Here is a 6,493-nt window from a genome sequence, read left to right on the forward strand (position 1 = left end):
GAGCGGGAGAAGGGTGGGGTTTTTTTTTTTTTTAATTTTTAAATTCTTTTAAAATTTTATTTTAATTACAGTATTACATTGGTTTCAGGCGAACAATAAAGTGATTCAACAGCTCCATAAATTACTCAGTGCTCATCAAGATATGTATTTTTAATCCCTATCCCATCCCCTATTTTACCCATCCCCCCACCCCACTCCCCTCTGGTAACCATCTGTTCATTCTCTGTAGTTAAGAGTCTGTTTCTTAGTTTGTTAACTTTTTTCCCTTTGTTCGTTTGTTTTGTTTCTTAAATTCCACCCAGAGTGAGATCGTATGATATTTGTCTTTTTCTGACTTATTTCACTTAGCATTATATCCTCTATATCCATCCATGTTGTTGCAAATGGCAAGATTTTATTCTTTTTTATAACTGGGTAATATTCCTGTGTGTGTGTGTGTGTGTGTGTGTGTGTGTATCACCTATTTTTTATCCATTCATCTATCAAATAGACACTTGGGCTGTTTCCATAACTTGGCTACAGTAAATATTGCTCCAGTAATCATAGGGGTGCATATATCCCCTAAATTAGTGTTTTTGTTTTGTTTCTTTTGTTTTCTAGTGTTTCTGTTTTCTTTCTTTTGTTTTCTTTGTTTTCTTTGTATCCAGTAATACGATTACTGGATCATATGATAATTCTATTTTTACTTTTTTTTATTTTTAACTTGTTTTATTTTTTATTTTTTTAAATTTACATCCAAATTAGTTAGCATATAGTGAAACAATGATTTCAGGAGTAGATTCCTTAATGCCCCTCACTTACTTAGCCCATCCCCCCTCCCACAATCCCTCCAGCAACCCTCAGTTTGTTCTCCACATTTATGAGTCTCTTCTGTTTTGTCCCCTCCCTGTTTTTATATTATTTTTGTTTCCCTTCCCTTATGTTCATCTGTTTTATCTCTTAAAGTCCTCATATGAGTGAAGTCATATGATTTTTGTCTTTCTCTGACTAATTTCACTTAGCATAATACCCTCCAGTTCCATCCATGTAGTTGCAAATGGAAAGATTTCATTCTTTTTGGTTGCCAAGTAATACTCCATTATATATATATATATATATATATATATATATATATATATATACCACATCTTCCTTATCCATTCACCCATCGATGGACATTTGGGCTCTTTCCATACTTTGGCTATTGTTGATAGTGCTGCTATAAACATGGGGTGCATGTGTCCCTTCGAAACAGCACACCTGTATCCCTTGGATAAATGCCTAGTAGTGCAATTGCTGAGTTGTAGGGTAGTTCTATTTTTAGTTTTTTGAGAAACCTCCATACTCCATACTGGTGCAGAGTGACTGCACCAGCTTGCATTCCCAGAGGGTGGTTTTTAGTACTGACCCAAGGTGAGAGGTTTGTGGGGATTGTGACCAAAATGGAATAGTGTAGGGATAAATGTTAGAGGTGAATAACTATGGGCCACAATAGAATTCAAGATGTGGTGTTTGGGTAGGGGTGGCTGAAGTGGCATGGGAAAGGTAATTGAGTCTAGGGACCAAGAAAGAAGCTGTTGGTCGTGTCATCTCCAGGGACAATGAGATCCCCTAGTATGAGCACCAGGAATTAGGGTGCAGAGGGAGATCACGGGTCAGGGGCCAATATCTTTACTTAAGGAAGGGAGAGTGAAGGATATGTAAGCATTGTCTAGGGGCGCCTGGGTGGCTGAGTCAGTTGAGTGTCCTTCAGCTCAGGTCATAATCTTATGGTTGGTTCGTGAGTTCAAGCCCCGCATCGGGCTCGCTGCTGTCAAGTACGGAGCTTGCTTCAGATCCTCTGTTCCCCGCCACCCTCTCAAAAATAAACATAAAAAAAAAAAGAATTGCCTAGCAGACTCGAATGGAGGGGAAGGCCAATCTAGATAGAGGGAAAAGATTGGGAAAAGGTGTGGCTGGAAATGTGGAACTGCCTGATGTTTTCAGGCAACTGAAGCCGGTATGAATGTGAGTACATGGAGATGGCAACAGATGAGGCTGGATTTGCAGGCCAAGCTGACATATGATGGACAGCCCTTGAGGCATTTTAGGCAGAATGTCGACTTAATCCCAATTTATGTTTTAGATCGTCTAAGGTGAAGCATGCAGGGGCTCCTGGGTGGCTCAATCAGTTAAGCGTCTGATTTCGGCTCAGGTCATGATCTCACAGTCCCTGAGTTCGAGCCCTACATCGTGCTCGGGATTCTCTTTCTGCCTCTCTCTCTACCCCTCCCCACTTGTTCTCTCTCTCTCTCTCAAAATAAATACATAAACTTAAAACAAATTAAGGTGAAGCAGGGAAAATTAGAATCAGGTAGGGGGGGAGTTAGAGACCAGTTAGAGGGCTGTTGGAACTGTCTAGGGCAGTAGGGGAGTGGCACTGGCAACGGAGATAGAAGGTAAATTCCAGAGCTATTTTGATATCACACATGTGTTCTTGCAGCCCTACATCCTTCCACCTATTTTCAGTGTGTCATATGAAGCCTGGTAGGTTTATCCTTTCTGTTTGGGCTTTTATGGCCCAGCTCTCCACCCCAGAAGCAGCTGTCAGGACCTTTGAGAATGGGGTGTTTTTTTAAATGTTTATTTATTTTTGAGAGAGGGGGAGAGAGTGTGAGCAGGGTAGGGGCAGAGAGAGAAGGAGACATAGGATCCACGAGGCAATGTGGGGCTGGAATTCATGAACCACAAGATCATGACCTGAGCTGAAGTCAGACCCTCAACTGACTGAGCCACCTAGATGCCCTGAGAATGGGATTTTTCGTTAATGTCTCCACCTTGCCCATCATATAGGGCAAGGGATACAATTATCAAAGGATTTTGGTCTCAGCGACTTTATTTTTCTTTACTTGCTTTGCTTCCCTCTACCAAATCCTTCAAGTAATCTGAGGCAAGAATCTGATATCTTGAACATTAAGGGATTAGGGTGTTTTACTCTTTTTAATTGTTCTACTGCCTTAATGTACACATGTGACAAGCTGAAGGGCTATATATGAAATTTATGAAATGCTATATATGAAAACTGAACTCAATATGTCTGACAGTCCCCAGTCAGCACTCCCTCTTTTTCCAGGGTTACTCTGCCATTTGCAATGGGCAGAATTCTATCATGGTCTCCAATCCTGGCCCCCTGGTGAATGCACACTGCCTCCTAGTTATTCAGTTGAAAACTAATCTAGGTGCTGCTGTTAAGGGATTGTGCAGATGTAATTAAGATCCCAAATCAGCTAACTTCAAGAAATAGATATTATCCTAAGTAAGCTGACCTAATCAGGCAAGCTGTTAAAAAGAATTGGGTTGGGGGCGGTCCGTGAGTTCGAGCCCCGCGTCAGGCTCTGGGCTGATGGCTCAGAGCCTGGAGCCTGCTTCCGATTCTGTGTCTCCCTCTCTCTCTGCCCCTCCCCCGTTCATGCTCTGTCTCTCTCCGTCCCCAAAATAAATAAACGTTAAAAAAGTTAAAAAAAAAAAAAGAATTGGGTTGGGGCAGGAGGTACATGGGTGGCTCAGTCGGTTAAGTGTCTGACTGCAGCTCAGGTCATGGTCTCACAGTTTGTGGGCTCGAGTCCTGTGTCCCGTGTTGGGCTGTGTGCTGACTGCTCAGAGCCTGGAACTTGCTTTTAATTGACAGCTCAGAGCCTGGAATCTGCTTTTAATTTAAAAAATATTAAATCTTTTTTAATAGTTAAAAAACAAAGGATTGGGCTGGGGCACCCAGCTGGCTCAATTGGTAGCTCATGTGACTCTTGATCTTGGGGTTGTGAGTTTGAGCCACACAACGGGTATAGAGATTAATTAAAAATAAAATCTTAGGGGCGCTGGGGTGGCTTAGTCAGTTAAGCATCCAATTCTTGGTTTTTGCTTAGGTCATGATCTGGCGGTTCATGAGTTCGAGCCCTGTGTTGGGCTCTGCTCATGCAGAGCCTGCTTGGGATTCTCTCTCTCTCTCTCTCTCTACCCTTCTCTCACTCACGCACGCATATGAGCATGCTTTCTCTCTGTCTCAAAATAAATATATAAAAAAATCTAAAAAAAAGGATTCCTCAGAAAATATATCATTTAGTTTGTTTGTTTTGGTGCTTTAGAAAAATAGACTTATTTTGTATGCCATCTTCTGTAAGCTGCTTTTCACTTATGTGTTTTCCATTTTGGGACGATAGCATATATTATCTATCTATTCCCTGTCAGTGAATATTTCGGATTGGGGTTCTTTACAGTTGTTTCTTTCTGTTCAACACAGTTCAGCTCTAAACAACTTACTTATGCATATTTTGGGTATAATTTATCCACCACTTATCCACCCTTATAGTATCACACAGAGTAGTTTCACTGCTCTAAAAGGCCTCTGTGCTCCACTTATTCATCCCTCCCTTCCCCCAATCCTTGGGAACCACTGATTTTTTTATTGACTCTATGGTTTTGCCGTTTTCAGAATGTGACTCAGTTGGAATCCTGCAGTACATAGCCTTTCCATACTGGTCCCTCTCACTTGGTAATATGCATTTCAGTTTCCTTCATGTCTTTTTCATATCCGCTGCCATGTAAGGAGCGTTCTGAAAACTGAGTGGTGAGTGGAAGTGCTCCAGGTCACTGGTTCCCGGTGACACTCGTGAACCCCAGGGATGAAGAGTTCCTACAGTTTTCCTTGGAGACAAACAGGTTACCATGCAAGGAGTGAGAATGGAATTGGTATTGGGCTTTTTACTTTTTTATTTTTTAGTGGGCAACATGGCATTCTTGAAGGAGATATATCTTCAGAGTTCTAAGAGAAAATGATGTTTTATCCAGAATCCCATCCTCGGTTAAACTATTTCTTTAAAAAAAAATTTTTTTTTTACGTTTATTTATTTTTGAGACAGAGAGAGACAGAGCATGAACAGGGGAGGGTCAGAGAGAGAGGGAGACACAGAATCTGAAATGGGCTCCAGGCTCTGAGCTGTCAGCACAGAGCCCGATGTGGGGCTCGAACTCACAAACCGCGAGATCATGACCTGAGCCAAAGTCAGATGCCCAACTGACTGAGCCACCCAGGCGCCCCTTGGTTAAACTATTTCTTGAAAGCAATCAGAAAATAAAGGCATTAATCAGAAATGCAAAAAAAAAGGGGGGGAGGATTGGGCTCTTTGGTCACACAAAGACAAATATGGTGTAATTCCCATGGTGTGAGGTATCTAAAGCAGTCAAATTTCTAGAAACAGAAAGTAGAATGGTGGTCACCAGGGGCTGAGGAAGTGGGGAAAGGAACATAGGGTTTCAGTATTGCAAGGTGAAAAAATTCTGGAGACCCATTGCACAACAATGTGAATATGTTTACCACTACTGAGCTGTACACTTGAAGTAGTTAAGATGGAGGCGCCTGGGTGGCTCAGTTGGTTGAGCGTCTGACTTCGGCTCAGGTCGTGATCTTGTGGTTCATGAGTTTGAGCCCCGCATCGGGCTCTGTGCTGACAGCTCAGAGCCTGGATCCTCCTTTGGATTCTGTGTCTCCCTCCCTCTCTGCCCCTCCCCCATTCACACTCTGTCTCTCTCAAAAATGAATAAACGTTTAAAAACTTTTAAAAAAAGAGAGCAAGATGGTTGCCGGTTTCCTTAAATACTATTTGGAGTTCTATAATCATTTCCTGTGATACTCTGACCTTCTAAATTCTCAGATTATGCACCAGGTAAAAAGAGAACAGTGTTTCTTAGACAGACTGGGAGACAGAGACAGAGAAATTTTCTAAATTCTTTCTGTAGCCTTCCTATTATTTGTAAAAATGCACAATAGTTTCCAAATAAGCCTGACAATAGCTTGGGCCTTCATCATATTTTCTGATGAAACATTAGACAAAAACCAATTTGATCCATTTATTATGGTGAAGGGACACATTTTTTGTTTCCTTTCCTTTTTTTTTGGCCTTGATCTCAGGTTTTTAGAAGCACATATTTAACAGTCAGGTATGGGTTTTTACATATGCCATTCAAGTTACCATTCAATAGAATCCAAAAATATATTCCAAATGTACTTAGACCAAACTGGAGGGTGAAATTTTATCTCTCTTTTTTTCTCTTCCATTTTTAACTAGACTGTTTCAGTACCATGTAAAGTTAACCTTTTGCATTATGTTGTGCTAGCTACATCAAATGACTCTTTATATACGAAAGCAGAAAATATCACAATGCCCCTTTCTGTTTATACACTTAATGAATTTCTTGGAAAATACTTTCATTTGTATCAACACACTCTCACAACCTAACAATTTCTTTTTTTTAATTAATTTCATTTTTTTAAATTTATATCCAAATTAGCATATAGTGCAACAATGATTTCAGGGATAGATTCCTTAATACCCCTTACCCATTTAGCCCATCTCCCCTCCCACAACCCCTCCAGTAACCCTCTGTTTGTTCTCCATATTTAAAAGTCTCTTATGGGGGTGCCTGGGTGGCTCAGTCGGTTAAGCGGCCGACTTTGGCTCAGGTCATGATCTCGCAGTCC

The sequence above is a fragment of the Leopardus geoffroyi genome, chromosome X (assembly GCF_018350155.1).
Source record: "Leopardus geoffroyi isolate Oge1 chromosome X, O.geoffroyi_Oge1_pat1.0, whole genome shotgun sequence".
Lineage (NCBI taxonomy): Eukaryota > Metazoa > Chordata > Mammalia > Carnivora > Felidae > Leopardus > Leopardus geoffroyi.